This window comes from Leopardus geoffroyi, chromosome A1 (assembly GCF_018350155.1).
Source record: "Leopardus geoffroyi isolate Oge1 chromosome A1, O.geoffroyi_Oge1_pat1.0, whole genome shotgun sequence".
NCBI lineage: Eukaryota > Metazoa > Chordata > Mammalia > Carnivora > Felidae > Leopardus > Leopardus geoffroyi.
In genome coordinates, this window is record NC_059326.1 from 79884981 (window position 1) to 79908638 (window position 23658).

The window sequence follows — 23658 nt, forward strand, 5'->3', positions numbered from 1 at the left end:
TGTGGAGGAGAAGGAAACTTCTAACAGATATTTCAAATAAAATTCATCGTTTTTCCTGATTGTTCATATTTAGTTGTTTTTTAGAAACCCAATATTAAAAAGATTTTTGTGAAAATAAACAGAAATTTAAGGTATCTGAGGCTTCCTGTTATATTGGAGTATAAATCTCAGATTACTTAAAGACAAATACAAAAGTTCTAGGATCTTTAGAATCCTCAGATAAAAACATTGTCTAAAAACATTCTGGACTTCAGTCTTGAGTAGGAACTAAATTTTAAGAGATCCTCGTTCAGAGATGAAAAGGACACGAAGGGAAAAGGTAATAATGGAGTCCTTCAAACTGCTTAAAATACCAACAGAAAACCCAGTCCAGCCTCTGTCCTGCCTCTCACCCCACATGCCAATTACGATGGCACCCGCCTTTGCCCTCACCCTTGACAACTCAATTCCAAACGCCAAGTCCAACCCTGAAACTACCGCAGGGAAAAATAAACGGTGCAGAACAACCCAAGCACGTCACAGCCCTCCGTGCCAAAAAGCCTCGAGATCAGTGCCTGATCTTTACATGGACTCAGGTAGGATTCACATCCATCTGACAGAGCAATTTAGTTCAGGGACCATCCACCATTCTTCCTTCCGTGGCTCCTGGTCTCTCGCATGAGCTCACAGAACTGTTTTTGTTTCCGAAGATGGTAGGAAATGAATCCCACAGTCCTGGCTGTCTATACACCCTAGGGATTCAAGCAAACCTTTGGAAAATGCCAGTCGTCTCCACATCCAGGGTCCGGGGTTGCAGCCCCAAATGCCCAGATGCTGTCCAGGTCATGGGGAGAGGAGCCTCCCTGGGGGCCCTCCCCACCTTCTGGGCTTGCTCTTCAGCCCTGGTCCTCCATAAAACCCCATCTGCAGACCCTTCCCTGGGACCTTCGCCCCTGCCCAGTGAAGAGGGGGGCCTCCAGCGGGCAGGGGCCCTGCCTCTCCTGCTGCAAAGGAGACAGGCGCACCTCTGAATGGTAGGAGGGACCAACTCTTTAAGAAACAGTAATCCATCTTAGAGAAGCCTGGCCTGGGAACTTGGCATGCTTTGCACATAAAGCAGCCAGCTAAGAGACACCGCGGACGCACGGGTGGAGCGAGAACACCGGTGCAGAGGCGGAGCGGGGTAGGTGACCGCAAGCCCCGAGACGGAGAACTCACGGAGCACATGACCGAGTGCTCCGGGAGACGCGGAGCCAGCGCACATTTTTGCTTGGCGCCCTGCGCTTTTGCAACAGCCACCGCGCTCCACTCCAGTCGCCAGTGGGTATGAGCAGAACGCTAGAAAAATGAACCATAGTGCTTCTATTACTTTATTTATAAAAACCAAAAAACATAGCTCTGATAGCTCATAAGGCTTCCACGGCAGAAGCTGAATTGAAACTTCAGAAGAATTAAGCCCCGCCCACTCCGGCAAATATCCCCTGAATGGAGTCTGGGGACCTGCCAGCCACTTGTGTCAGTCATTTCCTGTTCTGCCCACAAACCAAGTAGTGCTTACCCCGAGCTCTGACCGTCCCCTCCTCTTAACACAAAGAAAGAAGCGCAAATCAGAAATCAGAAGGCCGTGGAATCTACTCCCCGCACTCGCGGAGAAATGGGCAAAACGTTGATTCAATTTAGCCCAGGCTCAGGGAATCTAGTATTTTCTGTTTTATTTTCCTAATAAAATAGCGTTTTTGTGATAATACATTATGGTTTAATTGTGCACGTCCTAAAGAATGTTGTCTTTTTTAAACGTCCTGTGGCACAGAGGTGCAGATCTGATTTTCGGGACTTTCTCCTTTTGTATTTTTGTTAACAAGTACAACTTGGATAGAAAATGACACTCTGTGTGTATGACCGTGTGTGTGTGTGTGTGTGTGTGTGTGTGTGTGTGTGTGTGCATACACAGAGTATGCTAACGACTTGATACACAGTGATGCGTTCACTGCCTACAAAAGCCTTAAGGGTGGGATTATCACCACCCTGGAGCCTGGGTCTTGGGTAGGTTATAACCAAAGGACTTCAGGACCTGTCGTGGTCTCACAAGCCGCATCATCGCTGGGCCAGATGGCTGCCTCTGGACCTCACCACACCCCCTCCACACCTGTGAGAAAGAGCCAGGTCTACCTTCCTAAGGCTTCCTTCCCCATTCATTTCAAGCCTGGAGTTTGGCCAAAGACAGATCGTGAGTGGACGAGAGGCCCCTTCTGGGAGCATTGCCTGCTTTCCAGTTCTTCCCTGGCACTGTCTCATTCCCCTTGGGACCCTTTCCAAGGATGCACCCTGGTTAGATAAGAGCTGCAGCTAGATCCCCAGAAATGCACACAACCAGGGTCGAGCAGGGAAGAGGTGCCAGCAGGGGTGGAGCTGAGGAAGAAGGTTGCCAGGCCAGTCACTGTCTCGAAGGCAGGTGGCATAATCCTGCTCCGTAGATGGTAAAGCCAGGAGCACATGCAGTCAGCCCAGGGCCAACAGCTTACAAATGTCAGAGCGGAGATTCAAGCCCCGTGCTCCCGGGCTCTCACAAGCAGGTGCTCCTTGGCCCCCAGGAATGTGCCCCTCTCGAGGAGGGACTGGTGGGAGTCGCTGTCTGGAGGTGAGACAGATGGCAGCAGGATTTCAGGGCGAATGGGGCTGGGGTGTGCATGGGGAAAGCCGTTTTTCACAAGGGCCATAAAGGGAAGAATCTGAGCCTGCAGAAAAGATGTTGTTGGCGTTCCTTCCCAAAGAACATCCACGGCAGCCGCAGAAACGGTGGGCACTGATGCCAGGTCTGGGGGTCTCTGACGTGACTCGGTACCGGGTCTCCAACCTGAGGGCGAGCTGCAGGAAGGTCTGAAGGCTGGCCTTGACCTGGCACCCCTGAGGGTGTCGGACTGCAGAGCCGGCCACTAACGCCAGGCGTGGCCTCTGTGTGAGCCCCGCACCTGTCTTCCAGGAGCAGATGCCAACAGGGACTCTGTCTCTCCCACCGTGAAAAGGCAGCCTGACTTTAAATGTCCCTGCTGCCAGCATCCCAGAAGACAGGTGGTGGGGTAACACGCCATCACGGACTCCACTGACCGAGTGTCTGAGTCCAGGTAAGTATCTGCTTGTCCATCTGCTCGGATGCCTCTGCTCTTTGCTCTATGTGTGCACCTGTGTTTTTGCCTGCCTTCCTTTCTCATATTTTATACTTCCCCTTTGCTGCTATCTGACCATATTATATGACCACGGTGTATTTTTATTAGTTTTAGCTTGGTCTTCGTTCCCTATTCTTAAGTTAAACTTACGATGGCTAGCACACTCAATTTGCTTTGCAAAAAGCAAACAAAAGGAAGTAGCTTTTTATTACAAGCTCTAATTGATTTTCCCTGCAGCGCGCTCAGGAGGCAAGAAGCTCCCTTGCCTCCAACACACAGCCCATGACGAAGACGACGTGGCTCCTTGTCACTTCTATGTCTGCACATCCTGACCGAAGGTAACTTTCCTGAGAGGAGCCCACTGGCCGCACCCCAGGGCCTGGGTCCTCCAGCAAAGGGGGGAACCCATTTCCTGGTCCAGGTAACATGTGGGAGCACAGGTGACTGGGGATTGCAAAGAAGATAGAAGGAGACCCAGAGAATCCCGGCTTCTGATAATGTTGTCCAGTAAAAGACACTTCCAAGCTCTGTGTGCAAAAACAGCACGTCTGATGGCATTAAAAAAAAAAAAAAAAAAAAAAAAAAAAAAAAAGCCAATTGAATAAGATACCCTGAGGCCACTGGCAATGCTGAGAGATCAGGAATCAATAGATTTCCTTGTGATTATACATCTTCCAAGAATCTCATTACAAGAGAACTCACGGACAAAAATCCACAAAGCATTCGCCTGGTGATGGTTGCCCAAATATTTGGCCTTGATGAACAATTTACAATAATGTTTTCAAATAGGACACCTAACTCCAAAAACCAGCCATTGGTCTATCCCAGAGGAGGGGGAATGGGAGCACATTATCTCACTTCACGACTTACTTCTCTTCAGCAGGAAACTACAAAACATTGAACCATAGTAGAAGGTAATGGGACAAGGGTGCCTGGGTGGCTCAGTCGGTTGAGCATCTGACTTTGGCTCACTTTGTGAGTTCAAGCCCTGCATCAGGCTCTGTGCTGACAGCCTGGAACCTGCTTTGGATTCTGTGTCTCCCTCTCTTTCTGTCCCTCCCCCACTCAAGCTCTGTCTCTCTCTCTCTCTCAAAAACAAATAAACATTAACAAAAAATTTTTTAAGGTAACAGGACAGATGATACTTGATGCCATAAAGATCAGCATGGGGCAGCTTTCTGAAATGCCCTTAGGGGAAACTTTATTTTACATTTTACAAAGCTGGATATGTTATGTCGTTCCTGTTATAGGATAAAGCATCAGATTTCAAATACCGTCTGTTTGTCGCGGGGTGCTCCTGACAGAGCAGCTCTTGTGACACCCTGGCCCCTACTATGAGGACCATCAGAGCTCTGTTCTTTCCTCCTTCCCTGTTTCTAACACAAATACCCGTCCTCTGGACCAGTCTCCAGCTTTATATGTTTTCTTCCAGGGGCTCATTACCAATCTCTGCCTTACAGTGGAGCCACTAAATTGCTGAGCCGGCAGGCGTCCTGGGAATCGCCGTCTGATGCCTTCGGTTGCAGGTAGAGAAGGACACCTGAGTGCCTGAGACACAAAGTGACCGGTCAAGGCCACATGGCTGGTTAATGTCGGGAAGCGTCAGCGACAAAACGTCCCCATCCCCGTGCTTCTCAAATGCTTGCTCTCTGGGATTGTTTCCAGAGATGCTCGAATGTTCTACTGACTCCTAAGAAATCCACGTATATTTGGAGTGTACATCTCAAAGAAATGGGGGTATTTGAGGTAACGTTCATAGTGCACTAAACCCCAGAAAGGTTCCCAGAAACAAGCGTTTCCTGCGGAAAAGCACTTCCTCTGCCTGAAGAAGGCTAGGGCGCCTAACGTGACACCAGGCAAGAAGCCACCCAACACCGGGGACATGCTGGAGAGCCAGCTGTGCATGAGCCATTGGCTGCTTCAGAGACCAGAGACCACAGCTTGCTTCTTTAGGTCGGCCACATGGACCCTCTGCCTCCGTATTCTCTTTCCTCGGTTTTCCATTCAATAAATACAGCCTGGAGGGAGACGGTGTCATGGCAGGCAGGGGAACCAAAGTTTCTGCTCCTTTAGACGGGGTCCCAATATCTTAGACTCCCACTCTCCTGCCGACGGTGTTTCGGCACATGACACTGCCACTCGGGTCCCCTTCCCGAGGCGTGGCACTGGGCTGTGCAGACTCCTTCGTGGTGCCCGCGGGGAACGTAACCCCAGGTACTCAATCCTGGGCAGCAGCACTGGGGTGGACTTGTCCGCGGTGGGCTCTTGACTGGCTCTGGATCTCTCCCCTTTGCTGCCCACGCTCCGGAGACCTGCCTGACGACCTGGCTTAAGTGGGGACTTGTGTCGTGGGATTCCCAAGTACTGTGTGTGCCTTCCACTAATAAAATAGGTTTCGTGCTAACAGGAGACGGTGCAGTTCACCGACCTGTCATTTTGCTTGTGTCCTCGAGGCCCTTACATTTCACTTGAGGTGCAAAACTGTCCGTTAGAAGGAAAATTTCTTTTTCGTTCATAATGCTGATCGTGAACAGGTTCTAAGTATGTGCAAAAACCCCATTAAAGCAAAGAGGTGATTATGAAAAGAATGTCTGTATACAGAGGGAAGAGAAGCCACAATCACTAGTTTTGTCTTTGGCTGTTTCAGACTGGCTCGTTTCTGACGCCTTCTGGGATGTCTTCATGTTTGGTAGAATTTCTCGCCTCTGGGCAAATCCAGGAGTGCGGCAGCTGGATGTTCTGGTAAGAAGATGTCCCACTCTGTGAGCACTGTCTTCCTGAGCATCTGTGCTGGTCTGTGCTCCCGCCAGCCGTGACGGGGGCTCCGCCCACTCCTGTCTTCACCAGCATTTGGTGCTGTGTTCTCTCCTGTCCACGCTTCCGTCTCCCTGGCGGTGACCTGAGCATCTCTGAGGCCCCCGGAGCCGCATCCATGAGCCTGTGTTGTGTTCATCACCTCAGACTGTTTCGTGGCGCCCCCACGGGGCACATTTGCTGCCTGTTAGCAATGTTGAGGGTGGTCTGGGGACCACTGTGGGACGAACTGTGTCCCCCCACCCCAGCACATCGGACGGTGGCTGCCCTCGGAGGTAGGGCCTTCAAAGAGGTAATTATGGTAAACTGAGCTCACCTGGGCTGGACTTAATCCAGTATGACTGGTATCCTCAAGAAGGGCAGCTGAGGACACAGGACAGAGGGAGGGCCACACGAGGACACGGGAAGAAGGCAGCTGTCTGCAAACCATGGAGGGAAGCCTCGGAATGAAGCAGGCCTGCCGGCACCTGGACCTGGGGGCTCCCGCCCAAGGGTCGCTGTGTGGTCAAAGGCTGCAAGTTGCTGACTTCTGGCCCCTGGGCAGCCAGTCCTGTCTCTGCACGACAGTGACCCCAACCTCCATGGTGCCGGGCACGTGACACAGTGCTTTGTCTGCTGAGCCCTCGCAAGGCCAGCCAGGCCTGTTTGAAACAGCAAATGTAACAGTGACAGTTACCTCCCTTGTGCTCTTTGCCAGAACCTTCCAGGGCACTGAGGACTTAGGGCTCTCCAAAGCTCCCGGGCCTGAAGCTCCGAGAAACAGGCCACGGTTGTGCTGGACGCGGACCAAAGCTCCCGCCTGTCTGCCCGGCCGTCATTCACCTCCTGCAGCATCTCGGCTGGGCCCGGTCACCCTCCTTGCTGCTCTGGCCTGGGGCCCGGGGACGGGGACCATGCTCACAGCTGGGCACCCTCAGGCCGATCGCCACCAGGAACGGGGGACGGTCTCAGAACTGATGTCTGCAGTCTGGCTGGGTACTCGTCATGCTCGAGGAGACAGAGAGGACACAGTCCTGCACACAGGACGGGGACACTTTCCTGGACTTGTCTGCTAGAATGCCTCCTTTTTGCAGCCGCAGCGTTTGAGAAATGACAGCTCAGAAGCTCCAGTGCCTTCCAGAAACACCAGCCTCAGAACGGGAGGGGCCGGACCAGCCTCAGAGCGGGGTGCCCAGGGCCAGGAGCCGAGGTGGCGCTCTATCCCCCCGCTTTGTGGGGCACGTCTTGTCCCCCTCCACCTGCCTCCCCCCCACACACACACACACAATCACTGTAGACACTACTCATTTCCACACACCTTATCATGAACGTCGTCAGACCCCGGAAACATGGAAGGCATTACACGGTGCATTACGCCTGTGCTCACCGCCCGGAGTCCGCAAGTCCTAATTTCTCACACCGTGATCCATCCACCCTCTCTAGCCCTGCGTCCACTCTCCTGTTCGTTACGTATTTCAAAGCAGGTTTTGGACGTGAGCGCACCTGCTCCTGGACGCTCGCACCTGTGCATCCTTCGCCAGAGTTCGGTGTCCGTTTACGGCTCTGCTTCAAACCCCACCTTTTGAACGTAATGATGTAGGGGGTGATTTTTTCCTTTCAAATCTCACAACGCTGCTGAGGATGACGGGAAGTGCTCCCGAGAGGAGGAAAATTGGGGCTGGAGCTCCTGTCTGTGGCAGGAACCCTTCCTGTCTGGCGTTCACACAAGCAGGCTGGGAATTGAATCAGATGCAGGGGATGCGATCCTCCTTAGTATACCTGAGGGGAAGAAGTCAGAGTCCAGGAGGTCCCGGGGACTGGCCCAGGGCAAGAAGTTCTATGCAGCTAGAGCCCCAGCCCTGTATGTTTGCCCCCAGCTCCTTCCTGAAGCTTTCTTCCCTCTGATGCTGCCCTCTGCTCCCCATCACCCCCCACCCTCATCCGTCTCTCTCTGTGTCTCTCTCTCTCTCTCTCTTTTTCCATCTGTCTCTCTCTGTCTTTGTCTCTTTCTTCCTCTCTCCCTCCTTCTGTCTCACTCCATGTCTCTGTCTCTCTGTGTCTCTTCTCTCTGTCTTTCTCTGTCTCTCTGTTCCTCACTCCCCTGCCCCTGTCTCTCCTCCCTCCCTCTGTGTCTTTCTGTCTCTCTGTGTCTGTGTCTCTGTGTCTCTCCTTCCCTCCCTCTGTCTCTCTCTCTCTGTATCTTTCTGTGGCTCTTTCTGTCTCTCTTCCTCCCCCCTCCCCTGCCCCAGTGTGACTTACTCCCTGCACTGTCCCGGACCCTTGCGCCCCATGAACTGGCATCTGACACCTCAATGGTAACACAAAAACGTAAGTCGAACCAAGACAAGAATACGGAGAATGAAGTAATTGGGGGATTTCTGTGCGAATTTAAGAGTTGGCACCAGAAACAATGAAATCTGAGAAAGTGACTTCACTAGATAGTAATTTTGCTTTAGGGAAACCACAATAGCAACAGGGCTCGTGAAATCTTCTGTGGGCTCTCACCGGTGTCATGACACGAGCCGTGTGGCAAGGACCCCGGTCGAGGTGCCTATGAGCCTGCAAACAGAGGGGCAGTGGGACCCTACGGCCCCTTGTTTCTGGGCTCCCTGTGCCTGGGGAAGAAGCCCACCACCCACAGATGACTATTCTTGGAAGAACCTCCCGTGGAGCCACAGGGAGCTGGAGTCACTGTCCCCTCTGTCCCCTCCTCCCGGAGGGCCCTCTGGGACTAACATCGTGATGCCCGGCTCTATGGGGTCTTCTGGCACCTTCCAGGATGCAGAGCTGCTCCTGTGGCCATGCCCCCCCGCCGCGTGCTCACCTGCCCCCGCTGACTCCTGGGGCCCCTGTGGGGTACACCCGCCCCCACCAGACACCGTGGGGCCCTGGCGGCCTCAGCCTCAGCCCCTGGAGACGTGCCTTGGGCCACTCACTCACTTGAGGCCTCTCCCCTAATCACCCCACATCCCCCCCCTGCACCCCCAACCCCCATAGCCATGCTTGAGGCCCCACCAGGGCTGGGGACGCTACGCCCGGGACAGCGGGAATTATTCTGGTTCTCCAGAGCCCTGGGAGCGTCTTGTTACCCAGCCGCCTCCTTCCTGCCAGGGAGTGCCTCAGGCACGGCTGTCTCTGGGGGCCACGACCAGGTCGTCCCTCACCTCCAGGCAGCCCCTCAACGCCCTGTCCCCAGTGGTCCCAGCTGCCCCACAGAGTCCCAGCAGGCCTGTGTGTGTGTGTGTGTGTGTGTGTGTGTGTGTGTGCTCTGCCATACACCGAAGCAAGCACGGCCACCAGAAATTCAAGGCCATCAGCATCGGCCGGTACCCCCTGTGAGGAGCAGGTCCGAGAACCTCCACGCGGGCACTGACTTAAGGACTTGAGCGGCTTGGGGACCGGGGCAGAGCTCACATGGCAGCGAGCCAATCTCACGAACCGGGCGCTACACTGCCCGTTACTAAGTGCCTTCTGGCACAGCCCCTGGGTCCGGCTGCCCGTCCCTGCTTGCGTGTTAGAGCCCCCAGCCCCCTCCGCGGTGCTCTTCCTGGACGGCCTGCTCTTACGTTCCCGCTGAGCGGGACTGTCCACTTAGCTCCCACATCAGAGAAAGAGCCCGCCGTCACCACCCTTGTCAGACACCATCCTGCAGGCATTAAAATACCACGTTTACATTCGACTTCCCTTGCTTCTATCTGTCTGACTTCCAGACATAGGCCTCGGGGCGGAGGGGAGGCACACCGGCCATGTGTGCCTCACCCGTACCTCCCCCAGCACCTGGCCTATCGCCCGTGCCTGGCAGGCACTTGTGAAACACGTGTTGGAAAGGGGCCCCGGGGTGGCTCCTTCAGTTGAGTGTCCAGCTCTTGATTTTGGCTCAGATCATGATCTCCAAGTCGTGGGATCGAGCCCTGCGTGGGGCTCAGTGCAGAGTGGCGAGTCTGCTTGGGATTCTCTCTCCCTCTCTCTCTCTCTGCTCCCCGCCTACTTCCTTGCTCTCTCTCTCTCTCAAAATAATAATAAATAAACTTTAAACAACATTTTTAAAAAGAAAAGAATGGTAAAAAAGAAAAAGCAACAGTACTGATCACTGAGAGACCACGGGTATGGCTACACCCTCCACCCGTCTCCTCCTGTCACCCCAGCACAGCACACAGGTGAGCCTGCCCCATGACCCGCCATCTCCAGCTGGAGCAGAGGAGCCATCGCATTGTGGTGTCCAGAATCCTGCCCCCACGCTCCCTCCTCTGGGTTTTCTGGCAGGACCCCAAAACTGGGGAATCACAGCTCCTTGGTGCAGGCAGCCGTCGCTGTGGGTGCTTTGTGGTCCCAGCAACCAGAAATCAACAGAAAGCATGGCCGGGCTATGTCGGGCACAGATTCCAGCATGTTTCAGGGCCAAGGGCTGATGGTGGAAATCCATGCCTTCACCTCCCTCTGTCTGTCTGTGTCCCTGTCTGTCTGTCTTAATCTCTCACATCCCGTCATTCTCGCCCCATTTTTAAATCTACTTATTTTTTACCTATCAACCGAATACCACCCTCTGCCAGCGATTACCAAGATTGTAATTGTGATGAACCACTGATTCACAGCCACCTTAGTGAAATTAACCCAGCCCGGGAAATTAATGATGCATCGGGCCGACATGTCCAAATCGGCCCCACCAAACACAGTTCTGCAGAACCTCAGACGAGCTCAGGTTTTCTGAGGAGAAATCAGAGAGCGAGATTAGACTATTTAGTCTGAAAATAAATGCTGTGAAGTCGTTCAATAGCTTCAAGCACCATGAAGCCTTCCAACTCAGTTCCCACGGAAGAGGGACCCGAGGAAATAAACTTCTGTGTCCAAGTGATGCGGAGAGCAGGCCGTGCCCGGGATGGGGAGGGAGGCCCCCGCGCCCGGCCGAATGTCGTGGGCTCGCATGCCCTCTCTCTGCCTAACCTTTGGGTTTTGTTTCTGTTCCCTGGGTAGTTTTAAAATTACTAAATACATACGCCTGTTGTGCATTTTCCAGACACAAACTGATTAGCGTGTTTGGGAAAGTATACATGTTCCCTCCTCTAACAAGCACACGGGAGGGCGTCCTGTACTCTTTCCTTTAACCACATACGTGAGGCACCTGTACAGACCACTGCGCACGGTGTTACCTCATCGTTGGATGGCGCAGACCCTCATGCCCAGGTATGTGCCTCTCCCCTCACCATGGCTCTGTCGGACACAGCTTTGTGATCTTTCCATTGTTTATAGAACTCATGCCCTATCTGCACACTTACGTGAGTGTGTCCATAGAATAAGTTCCTAGGAATGAAAATAAATTCCTAGAGAGGGAATAACCAGATGAAAAGCAAGTCTATTTTTAACCCCCGTGGTTTTTTTTTTTTTTTTAAGTTTTAGTTATTTATTTTAAGAGAGGGAGCAAGAGAGAGCATGAGCAGGGGAGGGGCAGAGAGATAGAGAGGGAGAGAGAGAATCCCAAACAGGCTCCACGCTGTCAGCACAGAGCCCAACATGGGGCTCGAACCCATGAACTGAGATTGTGACCTGAGCTGAAATCAAGAGTCGGCCGCTTAACCACCTGAGCCTCCCAGACACTCCACCCCTGGGGTTTTGAGTAAACCTTTGTGTCTTCAGATGACACTTACATGAAGCAGGGGTTCTCACAGGCAGCCACAGAGAAGGCCACTAAACAGGTGGCTGGGTCTCCGCTCCTCGGAGCTGCTCATCTGGAAGGCCCCGGCTGTGACCCTGGAACCCACATTGGGGAGGAGCTCCCAGCTGAGCCGATGCTGGTCCGGGGACCACACGTGGGGAGCCAGTGAGTGAAACCATCTGCTTGCTTTCGAGAAGAAGGAAGAAATGAACTCTGGGGGCCAGAGGTGGTGTCCTTTCTTTTCTGAATGCCCTGCCCTTGCCCACCGGGGTGAGAGGGAAGGCGGGTCACCGGGGAGAAGCCCACCGTCACCCTGCACTCCAGAACCTGTGCATTTCAAGCCCTCCCCCCACGCTCCCAGCACGCCTACTCCTTCTCAGGAGCCGTCCAGTGCCTTGTGGCTTCCAGTGATATTTGTTTAGCAAGCCCTCTGTGGATTTGTCTTCACGCCTTTTTAATGAAGCTCGAGACGGGTAACTGCCACCACCAGCACCACGAAGAGCCTTGTGTGCCTGGCACACAGTTCCCATGATATCTTAGAAAAGTGTCTTCCCCAACTCCCCCCCCGCCCCCAACTATGGCACGAATACTCACACACGGAGCACCCCCTTGCACTTTCTATGAAAAGCTGTCACAGCCTGCCAAGGTCACGGCCACGGTGAGATTAGCCCACAGTGTACTAGCCTGTTTGCATTTCCTAGATGTGATATTTTAAACAACAGGACAGGAGCCATGGGTGGGAGGGACGAGGACACAGGGCTGCCGGGGCGCGTGGCCCATTGGACACTCACCAAGGGAGTTCAGAGGAGGTCGACCCAAAGTCCCTCGGCACACAGGGCACAACTACCCACTGTACCCCTACTTGAGAAGAACGAGCCACTCACACTCAAGTCCTATGTCCCGAGGCTCAGGCAGGCTCACCCCCTTTTCAGGACCTACCCACCAGGCCACTGGGATGACCCCCACTGTGCCTCCGCATCAGTCGTCTTCACGGGCCCCTACGTGCTGTAAAGCTCGGCACCTGTCAGCCTTGTTCATTCTATTTCTCGTGACTGCAACAGATGTTGAACTTATTTGATTACAAGCAATATTGGGACAGTATTTCCATGTCTTCATGCTCACTCATGGCTTCCTGTGCAAGGACCTTCATCGGCCCACGTGATAGAGGCCATGGCCGAAACTGGAAGAAGTTATACAAGTTTTTTCTGAGGAGACCCAGCTGGAGAGTGAAAGACTCCCTTCCAAACCCTACTTCTGGGCTTTTCTATCACTGTGTCTCACTGGCTCCCTCTGTGTCTGTTAATGAGGGTGATTATTTGTAACAAGCAGCTGACCAAGAACTTCTATGTGCCAGGTAACTGCTAAGAAACACGGGCTACCACAGGGGGTACCGACCTTGAAGACAGGTCCTTTCCATGGGGCACCTGGGTGGCGGGTTAGGCATCAGACTTCAACTCTGGTCATGATCTCATGGTTCCTGGGTCCGAGCCCCACGTTGGGCTCTGTGCCGACAACTCAGAGCCTGGAGCTGCTTCAGATTCTGTCTCCATCTCTCTCTCTGCCCCTCCCCCACTCATGCTCTGTCTCTCAAAAATGAATAAATGTTTAAAAAATTATAAAAAAAGACAGGTCTTTCCAGCACCTTCACTGCACAGGCGGTCAGAGGCCCCAGGGTCTAGCACCCCTTCCCACTGGCAGGCGACCTAGCCAGACTCCCTGCTGGGTCCGGTGATCCACAGGCAAGTGCCAACCACTGGTTTCTCTGGAAGCCAGCCTGGCCTACAGACTACAGAGAGAGGAGAGAGGAGCCCATGACCAGTCGGGAAGTACTCACTGCAGAGCTAAGTTCTGACCCGAGACTGGCAGTGGACGGGGGCTCCAAGGACAGACTGCCTAGCTCCGGATGCATGGTGGTCCATATGTGGTCTTGTTATGTGGTTGGGGGCTGACCTCTGCCCATGAGCACGTAGTTTACTTGCACGGGCAGAAGTGACACCGATGTGAAGAGCGCCCCCGTCGAGAAACGGCATGTGGAATGGGCACATAAGAGAGGGCTGGCTGGGGTGCCCCGCTGTGGGGGCAGCCGGGAAGGCGTGGGCTGGGCCCTGCCCATGGCAAACCTCCAGCGCCGCCTCACAGGCTCTCCAGACCCCACATGGACCCTGGAGTGGCCTCTGAAACCCGGGCGCCCAGGGCTGGACCACACTGCTAACCAGACCCCAGAATCCCGAGGTGCCTGGCGCTGTGTGGTCAGCGGTTGTGGTTGCGGCTGGGTCCGGGCCCCAGGGCCTGCTCCCAGCTCTCAGCTCCCTGCTCCCTGCTCCAGCTCCAGGATCCAGGATCCCAGGTCCCAGCTCCCTGCTCCCAGCTCCCTGCTCCCAGGTCCCAGCGCCTAGCTCCCAGCTCTCAGCTCCCTGCTCCTGCCTCCCAGGTCCCAGGTCCCAGCTCCCTGCTCCCAGGTCCCAGGTCCCAGGTTCCAGCTCCCTGCTCCCAGCTCCCAGCTCCCTGCTCCCTGCTCCCAGCAACTAGCTCCCTGCTCCCAGCTCCCTGCTCCCTGCTCCCAGGTCCCAGCTCCCTGCTCCCTGCTCCCAGGTCTCAGCTCCCTGCTCCCTGCTCCCTGCTCCTGCCTCCCGGTCCCGGTCCCATCTCCCTGCTCCCAGCTCCCTGCTCCCAGCTTCCAGCTCCCTGCTCCCAGCTCCCGGCTCCAGTCTCTTCATGAGGACCGAGGGCCCTGGAGAGGGTGTGGGTGGAGCACCTTGCTTTGGTCCCATGGGCAGCCGCTTGGAGCTGGGAGCTGGGAGCCAGGAGCTGGGACCTGGGAGTAAGGAGCAGGGAGCAGGGAGCTGGGACCTGGGACCTGGCTCCAGTCTCCCAGGTCCCAGGTCCCAGGTCCCAGGTCCCAGCTCCCTGCTCCCTGCTCCTTACTCCCAGCTCCAAGCTCCTGGCTCCCAGCTCCCGGCTCCCAGCTCCAAGCGGCTGCCCACGGGACTGAAGCAAGGTGCTCCACCCACACCCTCTCCAGGGCCCTAGGTCCTCATGAAGGAAGTCCAGACTTCTGCGGCCCAGAGAAACTGGAGCTGAGCCAAGCCTGAAAGGGGACTGAGGTGCCCTGAGCGGCTGGAGCCCGGGGGAGGTGCTCGGGCTTCCCCCTCGCCCCAGGGGTCTTCCGGGCAGCTCTGGAGCCTCCCAGGATGGGGGCAGGAGGCAGGCTGTCTTTCTCGCACCCTGATTAATGAGCTCCAGTGATGTGGAATCTCCAGCCCTCACGATCGTGTTGACTGGGTTCCCTGAGCGCAGATATGAGTCCCAACTCTGATACTTGCAGGCGTGGCCCTGTTTGGAAGTTCAGAGGAGGGCGTACTGGAGTAGAGGGGCTCTAATCCAGTGGCCAGGGTCCTGACACGAACTGGGACACTGGACACGGAGGCAGTGAGAAGGCTTTGTGAGCAGAGGCACAGGCCGGGGTGGGGGGGGGGGCGGGGGCCTCAAGCCCAGGAGGACCCAGGCTCCAGCAGCCCCCCAGCAGTGGAAGGTCCTCTGCCAAAGCCTGCAGAGGGCATGTGTCCCCACCAACACCTGACTTCAGACCTCCTGCCTCCAGAACCGGGCCAGTAAACTCTCTTGTCCGGCCCCCCTTTTGCCACACTGTCTCAGCCGCCCCCAGCGAACAGAAAAACTATTGCAACCCCCGTTTTCCAAGTGAGGACTGCGTGGCCCAGAACACCATGTCACTCCACTCAGAGGACATGCCCCTGAATGGACCCAAGGCCTTGTCCCCGACTCCCCAGTCCACCCAGGAAGTGCCCAGGCCCAAAGGGTCTTACTCGCATCTCCTCTCCAGGGCTGGCTCATGGCCCTGAACTAAGGGACACTTTATCATAGTGATACATATATTTTTACATTTATTTTTGAAAGACAGAGAGAGAGCACAAGCAGGGAAAGGACAGAGAGAGAGACCCAGAATCCGAAGCAGGCTCCAGGCTCTGAGCTGTCAGCACAAAGCCCTACATGGGGCTCGAACCCACTAACTGCGAGATCATGACCTGAGCCGAAGTGGGACACTTAACCGACTGAGCCACCCAGGCGCCCATTATCATAGTGATAAAGTGTGCAGCAGCGGCCAGAGAAGAAGCTGTGAGAATTAGGATCCAGAGGGCCACGGTCACGTGGTTCAGTGTTTGCAGGTTCAGAGGGTGGTGCCAGGGCCCCCCCCCCCCCATGGAGTTTTCAGTATTTCTGGCTTCCCTGGTTACTCTCCGTGCATCCAAAGACGCGACCCCCCAGGGGACATCCAGGCAGACCCGGGGGTGTAGAGTGGGGACAGCAGGGCTCCCAGCCGGAGTCCCCTCACATAGAGCTGGTGTGGGGGGCACCGGGCAGCACCCCCACGTCACCCTGACAAGCCCGAGCCTTCTGGTCTGGGCCAGGAGGCAAAATGCACTCCTGTGTCACCTAATACGCTGATGAGTCATTCAGGAGATGTTGACCCACGCTTGAGACCTACCCAAGGGCGGGGCAGCCAGAGGACTACTTCCCTAACCTTCGGAGCGACAGAACGGGTGGCCCAAGGGATGTGCCGGCAGGGGAGTGTGCGTGTGCCCCCGTGCACGTGTGAGCATGTGCAGTGAGTCTGCGGGTGTGTGTGTAGGTGTGAGTACACGCAGTGAGTCTGCGGGTGCGCGCGCACCCGTGAGCGTGAGCAGTGAGTCTGCGGGTGCGCGCACGTGTGAGCGTGCGGCCCGTGGGTGCCTTGGCCGGCCGGCTGCTAGAACGCGGCTCCGCGGACAGGATGGCTCACGAACAAACGGAACCGCATCGCTCACACGTCTGGGGGCGGCCATCCAGGATGGGGGGGCCGGGAAGGCCCCCTCTGGCGCAGACTTAGCGCTGTGTCCCCGTGGAAGGCCCCGGGAGCTCGGCGGGGGGGTGGGGGGGGGTGGGAATCTCCTTGATTGGACCGCTCATCCTCTCACGACCCCACCTGACCCGAATCACCTCCCAAAGATCCGCCCCCAAGTAGCGTCACACGGAGGGATTTCAGCACGTGAACTTGGGGAGGACACTGCAATCAGACCATAACAGCGCGCGTGTGCGTGTGCTTCCGTGTGCGCGTGCTTCTGTGTGCGCGTGTGCTTCTCTGTGTGTGCGCGCACGCAAGCGCGAGCGCGGAGGGTGGGGGTGGGGGCGGTGGCGCCGGCGGTGGCCCCACTGGAACGGCCGCCTTCCGTCCGCGGAGCCGCCCCCTGGGGACGGGGCGCGGGTTTGGGGGAGGCTCCGCCCGCTTTCTGCGGAGTGTGCTGCCACCTGGAGGGAGGGCGGTGTCCGGCCTGGGGGAGGACGCCGCTCGTTGCCGCGGGGGGATCCTGTCCCTGCGCGGGGACGAGGGCCGACGCCGGGGCGGGGAGGTGGGCAGGAGCTAAGAGCCTGAGGCCGCACTCGGAAGCGCCCGCTGGCGCGTTTCTCCCCAAACAGCCGCCTCCTGCGTTCGGAAGGCTGGGTGGTGCCCGCCGCCCCTGCTCTGTCGCCTCCCGCGTGCCTAGGGGACGGATCCTCCTGCGGCTGCGCGCCGGCCAGCAAGACGCGGCGAGCCAGTTCTCTGAAGGGGGACGAAGTCCTGTTGGGTTGTCTCGTCTGAAGCCGCCACTTTACATCCCCGCGCCCCGCCCTGGACATCCCCGCAGCCTTCGCGGGCCTCCCCGGAGGGCACCCCGGAGAGACACCTGCAGACTCACACTTCTGTCTTCCAGACAGTCCAAGAAAATGGCATTGTGCCATTTGTAAGTCAGTTAATTCTGAGCGTACTTCTCCCTGCCTCAGCGTGCTTACAACATGGACTGATGCTTTATTATTATTATTGATATTATTATTATTCTACTACTACCATTATGAAAACTCCCTGCTCGGGTACCGTCTCACGTGCTACGCTGCAGGCGTTGGGGAACTAGGAGTGTTTCGCTGCCCCCCCCCCCAGACCAGCCAGCGCCCCGCGACCAGCAGAAGGAGGCTACTGCTGAGCCTTCCTGCGAAAGCAGCTCCCAGGGCACTTAACGGGCTTGTCCTGCGTGCAGGTGGCCAGGCCCTCCGGCCACTCCCCCTCCTGCAGAGAAACCCTGCCTGCTTCAGCCCTGTCCTCGGAGGGGATGCCTCGCAGGACAGGACGCATGAAGAGGCTGCCGGCTCAACCCCCAGTGCAGCAAACCAGGGTCCTGGTCCCTGATCTCTAACCACCTAGACTTTCTGAAGGTGCCCCCCACCCCACCCCACTCCCGCCCACGCCTGCAGTGCCCACCGTGGGGTGTGGCCTTCTCAGGTCCCTAAACTCAACAAACAAGGTAAAGGCCGCAGGGAAGGAAAGAGTCACAAAGTGTTTGGACTTTTCAAACTGATGGGGAAAATCAGGTAAGAAGGGGCACTTGCCCACATTAGATCTTTCTTTTTCTTTTTAAGTTTATTCTTGAGAGAGAGAGTGCAGACTGGGGAGGAGCAGAGAGAGAGAGAGAGAGAGAGAGAGAGAGAGAGAGAGAGAGAGAGAATCTCCATCCACACTGCCAGCGCAGAGCCTGATGTGGGGCTCAAACTCACAAACCGTGAGATCATGACCTGAGCAGAAATCAAGAGCTGGAGGCTTAACCCACTGAGCCCCCCACGTGCCCTGTCAACCAGATCCTTCTTGGGATGACACTGGCGGGGAAAATAAACATTGCCATGAGAGGCATTGATGAGCGAATGCTTTGGAAAGTTGCAAAAAAAAATCATTCAAACCCTCTCCTCTCCAAAGTTCTACACTCAGGGGGCACCTGGGTGGCTCAGCCGGTTAAGCGTCAACTTGTGTTCAGGGTCACGATCTCAGGGTTCACACGTCGGGCTCTGTGCTGACAGCTCAGAGCCTGGAGCCTGCTTCCAATTCTGTGTCTCCCTCTCTCACTCTGCCCCTCCCCCACTCGCTCTCTCTCTCTCTCTCTCTCTCAAAAATAAACATTAAAAAACAAAGTTGTAGACTCAGACCACAGGGTTGAGGCTGTCGTATTAACAAGATAAAGGGTCAGACTTGCCACATGGGTCCGTCTGTCCTGGGGGAACATACTCTCCTACCATCTCTGCCACCAGAGGGGCCTTTTCTAATAAAAAATTCAGCACGTGGCTCCCCTTAAAAACCACGGTATCTTCCTAATTTCTAAACCTGTAGGCCTTCACAGGCCATGCTAGATAGCTGTTACTGATAGCAAATTGCCACAAAACTTAACTGCTTCAGACAACAAACACGTGTGATCAGTTTCCAGAAGAGTTGAGCCGGGCATGTGTTCGGATGCAGGTGCTATTTGTACCCAGGTGTGGTGAGGCCAGCAGACCAGGAGACAGCAGCCGCCACTGAGAAGCTGTGCTCAGAGATCCCGGGAGGAGGCCACGCTGCGCCTGCAGAGCGGGACCACAGAGGAAGGAACAGGAAAAGGCTCCCACCTCTTGGACTGATCTTGGACTTCCCGGCCTCCAGAGCGGCAAGAAATAAATTCTATTGTTTACAAGCCCCCCGTCTGTGGTATTCTACTGCAGTGGCCCGAATGGACGAAGACTTTGGCAGCCTCTAGGAATTGGCCAGCCCTGGGAGGGGCAGCGTCTCCAAGGTCAGCAAGGCCCCCGATGTCAAAACATCAGAAAATACAGAAAACCATGGTATGGTTAGCACAGGGTGTTTCTGGCTCACGGCTTGAGAGAGCTGAGGGTTCCCGTGGCGGGTGGCTGGAGGGCTGGGGTCCTCATTACACGGTCTCTCCATAGGGTCGCTTGAGTGTCTGTATGACACATACCCGGCAAACCGCAGCATGTGTGATCCCAGAGAGAATGCCTGGAGGAACCGTGGGGACTTTTTATGGCCTTGTGTCTGAACCCACACACCTTCCCCTCCGCCTGTGTCTTCTTTGTTAGAAGCACATAACTGAGTCCAGCCCACTGTCCGGCGGGGGGGGGGGGGGGGGGGGGGGGGGGGGAGTTGAGCTCCACCCATCGAAGGGAAGAGAGAGACTCTGTGGATGCTTTTGAAAACCACCACACAGGCTGAACCAGGCTCTATTTCCAGCCCTGCCCCCACCCCCGCCCAAGTCCCTCAGCCCCATCCCTTGCTTTTTAACCAAAGGCTCCCATGAGAAGCACCAAGAGAGGTGGTTTTCAATCCACACGCCCAGGAGACACCGCCCCGGGGCCTCGCTGAGGTCTGCACCGCCCCCAGGCGCAGGGCACGCGTCTCCGTGGGCCTCTTGGGCAACCGTCTTGGTCTGCTGAGCCCCCTGTCCGCGTTATCTCTGGAACACTCGGGAATGCCATCTTCAGTCAGCTTCGATGCCACCTGCTACGTGAACCCCTCCCGGAGCCCTCATCCGGCACGAGGAATTACTACCAGGATCACCCCAGACATGAGTGAGGCCGAGAGCATGTGATGCTAAAATCAGAGAGTATGTGCTTTTCTTTATAGTGAGACCGGGAGTTCCTCAAAGGGAGCCACAGACACACGGACACTATGTCCCCAGCATCTGTCCCCGGTGATGGTCAAGTTATATATTCTGGCTAAATGAATGACCTGGGGGAAAGTTAAGTGGTCAGTCCCCGAAAGCATGTCTAGGAGACACCTGGGGAAGGGGCAAATTTCCCACCTGTAACTATATCCTCCCAACACCCAACTTCCTGCACCCACATGCTTATATGAGCTCTCCCGGCACAGGTCTGTTCTGACTCAAGGCATTTGTCCCTTGCCCTGTTATGGACCAGTGTCATTTCTCTTGGGAACTTGGCCCTTTTGTGTCTTCTGGCTAGATTCACTGCCTCCAGGCTGCACAGCTTTCCACGGATGGCCCGTCCATCCTTACGCAGGGTCTTATATTGTTGTCTGGTCTCATGTGCAGATCTCTCAACCGTCCCATCAACTCCCGAGAGCAGGACCGTGCCTTCTGCCCATCTGGTCTTTGTGGCTTTGACACCGAGCTTTCAGCAGCTACGTGTGTGAGTTGATGGATGTTTTTGGCAGGCCCACGTCATAGAGCAACATGTTCTACCTGTTGTGTAAAGATTGCTTCCAACTTGGTAGAGTTCTTGCCATTTTTCGAGAAGCACAGAGGCGTGAGGTGTGTCCCAAGTGTGGGGATAACGGTCCCACTATATTCTGAATGGGGGCACCACATCCAGCGTAATGACTTCAGTCGTGGGTACCATGAGGATCAGTGAAAGAGCCTGAGGTAGCCCAGGCAACGTTTCACATTTCTCTTCAAGAAAGGACTCTGCTGTTTATGACCATTACGTCAATCAGTCGCATCACGCTTCGAGTTAGGCAGGACAAGACTGTTCCTCTGTTAACAAATAAACTGAGGCCCAGGAAGAGTAAGTGACCTGCTCAGGCCGTAACTGGGCTCTTTTCTTTCCTTCACCCCATGGAGGCCTCTATGTGGCCTGAGCAAAAGCAGACAAAAGGGAGAGATTTTCACCGGCTACAAGTGCTCGGAAGATGTCATAGTAAATCGTGAGGCCCAGACGCGTCCTGTGCCCTGTAGGGCATGACCAGTGCCAAGAAGACACAAGAAGGGCAAGGCTGGCCAACAGAAGAAAAACGTTCCAGAAACATGATCGGACTAGTGATGAACTAGGCTGCCTCATCCCGAAGGCAGGTGCCTGAAATGGTTAGCATTTAAGTAGATGCTGCCCGCAGATCATCTGTCACACAACCTACAGATGCAGATCAGGAGAAGCAACGGAATCTGATCAAAATTCTCGCATTCGTGCAAATGGCAGAGTGCGTGGAACTTTCTAGAATACCGCAGAGTATTGAAACAGTACCTTCAATACACAACATGTAATCTATACCAGCGTTAAAACATGCCTGCATGTATGTGCTGGCATGTGCCTATACGTTGCGGGAACACATGTATGTCCGTGACAAGCCAAGGTGTGGAAAGTGCTGTGTTGGTAGAAAAGGCGCAGGCAGCAAAGATGGAAGGGAAAAGTGGAGACACTTTTTTTTTTTTTAATATTTATTTATCTTTGAGAGAGAGAGAGAGAGAGAGAGACAGAGCGCAAGCAGGGGAGGGGCAGAGAGAGAGGGAGACACAGAATCCGAAGCAGGCTCCGGGCTCCGAACTGTCAGCACAGAGCATGATGTGGGGCTCGAACCCAGGAACCGTGAGATCATGACTTGAGCTGAAGTCGGACGTTTAACCAGCCACCCAGGTGCCCCTAACCATCTCTTTGTTTCTTCATGTGCTTTCCAGCCACCATCAGGTGGGGCTGCCAGCTGAAAACGCAGGCTCCTCTCCAAATCAGCTCAAGAGCTCCTGGAGAAGGTACACTCTTAGGTCTCATCCATCACTTAAATTCTATGGTTTTATGGTTTGATCGGCAATTATTCCTTTCTAACTTATAGAGTAGTGATTCTCAAAATGTGTCCACAGCCCACCTATGGGCAAAGCCAGGAAGTAATCATTCCCTTAGTGGCTCTTGGCAAATGATGCTCACGTAGGTAGATACTCACTCTATATATGACTGAGGACCAATCACTGGTAATCTAGTGAGAGGAAACGAAGAGGGACTTCAGTGGAAATCTGTGAATTAAAGTTCCCACCTTTCCAGAGTGTCCTGAAGATGCTACTTCAGCATTTAACTAAAAACTCTGGCTCGAAAGTCCTGTTTGACGTGTTCTAGAATTCAGACAAATGTCAGGACTCTGCCACAGGTTGAACAGAGGCTGTTATGAGCAGTTCCTTTGTTCTAATCCTGTTTTCACATGATCACATTTCACTTACTTGTAAATGTGTTCATGGGGAACTTTGTAAACTCGACAGCGCTTAGTGATTCAAAGTTGCATTAGCAATATTTTTTAGAGTATGGTTTTCCAATGTGGACATGAAAAATTCATTTCCTTCTAGCTCAGACAAGCTTCATCCACTGTTTCTTGCTCCAATAGTTGAATCATTCATCACCCCCCTCCCACAAAAACAAAAACAAACAATGCAACACTCCGTTATTATCACCAAAATAGTTATCCTCTGGGAAATGGAGATCTGTGACGGGTGAACTGCGTCAAGCTTTTTGACAACCACTGTCCCAGGTCTGTGCCCAACTTTCACACCTCCAGGTTTATGTCCAAGCTTAGTGAAGACATTCCTGTGTTCTTGTTCTGCGTGGTTCTGTGAAAATGAGGGTGAAGATACAGAACAAACAAGAGTGGCTTTACCACTCTGGAACTGAGTGACCCCCTTCCAAATTCACATCACACACCTGTGTGTAAGGGGTGCCCAAGTGCCCGGCAAGGCTAAGCGATGCCCTGTGGTGGCACTGGCTCACTGTAAGGCTGTGTTCTCCTGCTTTGCCCAAAGCAGCAAGCCAGGTCTGTGGGCTCTGTGGTGGACAGAATAGCGACCCTGTAAAGATGTCCACGTGCTAGTCCCAGGAATCCCTGAATATGTTCCATTACCTATCAAAGGACTATGAAGATTTAAAAATGGAATTAAGGTGGCTAATTAATGGACCTCAAAATAGAGACGTTATCCTGGATTATCTGCATGAACCCAATATAGTCATAAGGGTCCTTAAAAGTGAGAGTGGGAGACAGACGAAGAGAGTCAGAGGAAGATGTGACCACAGAGGCAGCCTGGAGGGATGTAAAGAGAGTCTGACCAGCCATCGCTGACATGGGCGATGGAGGAAGGGGTCACAGCCAAGGAACGTGACAGTCTCTGGACACTGAAACAGGCAAGGACACCGATTCTCCACTGCAGCCTCCAGAAGGAAGCAGCCCAACACAAAATTTGATTTCCGCTCAGGCTGCAAACCTATAGAGCTGTAAGATAATAAATGTGTGTTTGTGCAAGCCTCTGGCTCTGCGGTGATTTGTTACAGCAGCAATAGCCTTGCCCCAGGCATATGTTTTCAGAGATCCCAGGGAGACAAAGGGCTGGCAAGATAGGGAGGAAAACACAGGGAAAGATGAATCTTATTTTACCAGGATTACCTCCAAAATTTAAATAAAGGAAATTCACAGCACATTAATTGCTTTTCATTCTGTTTTCTCCCTGGCCAGCAAAGGTCTTGTGT

The 23658-nt window shown here is 54.5% G+C and overlaps 2 long non-coding RNA genes across 2 annotated transcripts; both read left to right on the forward strand.

The window, feature by feature from the left end:
• Positions 1–2638: 2638 nt before the first annotated feature.
• LOC123599728 lies at positions 2639–5728 on the forward strand. Its single transcript, XR_006713279.1, has 3 exons — positions 2639–3101; positions 3381–3481; positions 4576–5728. It is a non-coding gene; the product is annotated as an uncharacterized LOC123599728 (long non-coding RNA).
• An 11120-nt stretch (positions 5729–16848) lies between these two features.
• Positions 16849–19111, forward strand: LOC123596555. Its single transcript, XR_006711767.1, has 2 exons — positions 16849–17363; positions 18899–19111. It is a non-coding gene; the product is annotated as an uncharacterized LOC123596555 (long non-coding RNA).
• The last annotated feature ends 4547 nt before the right edge of the window (positions 19112–23658 follow it).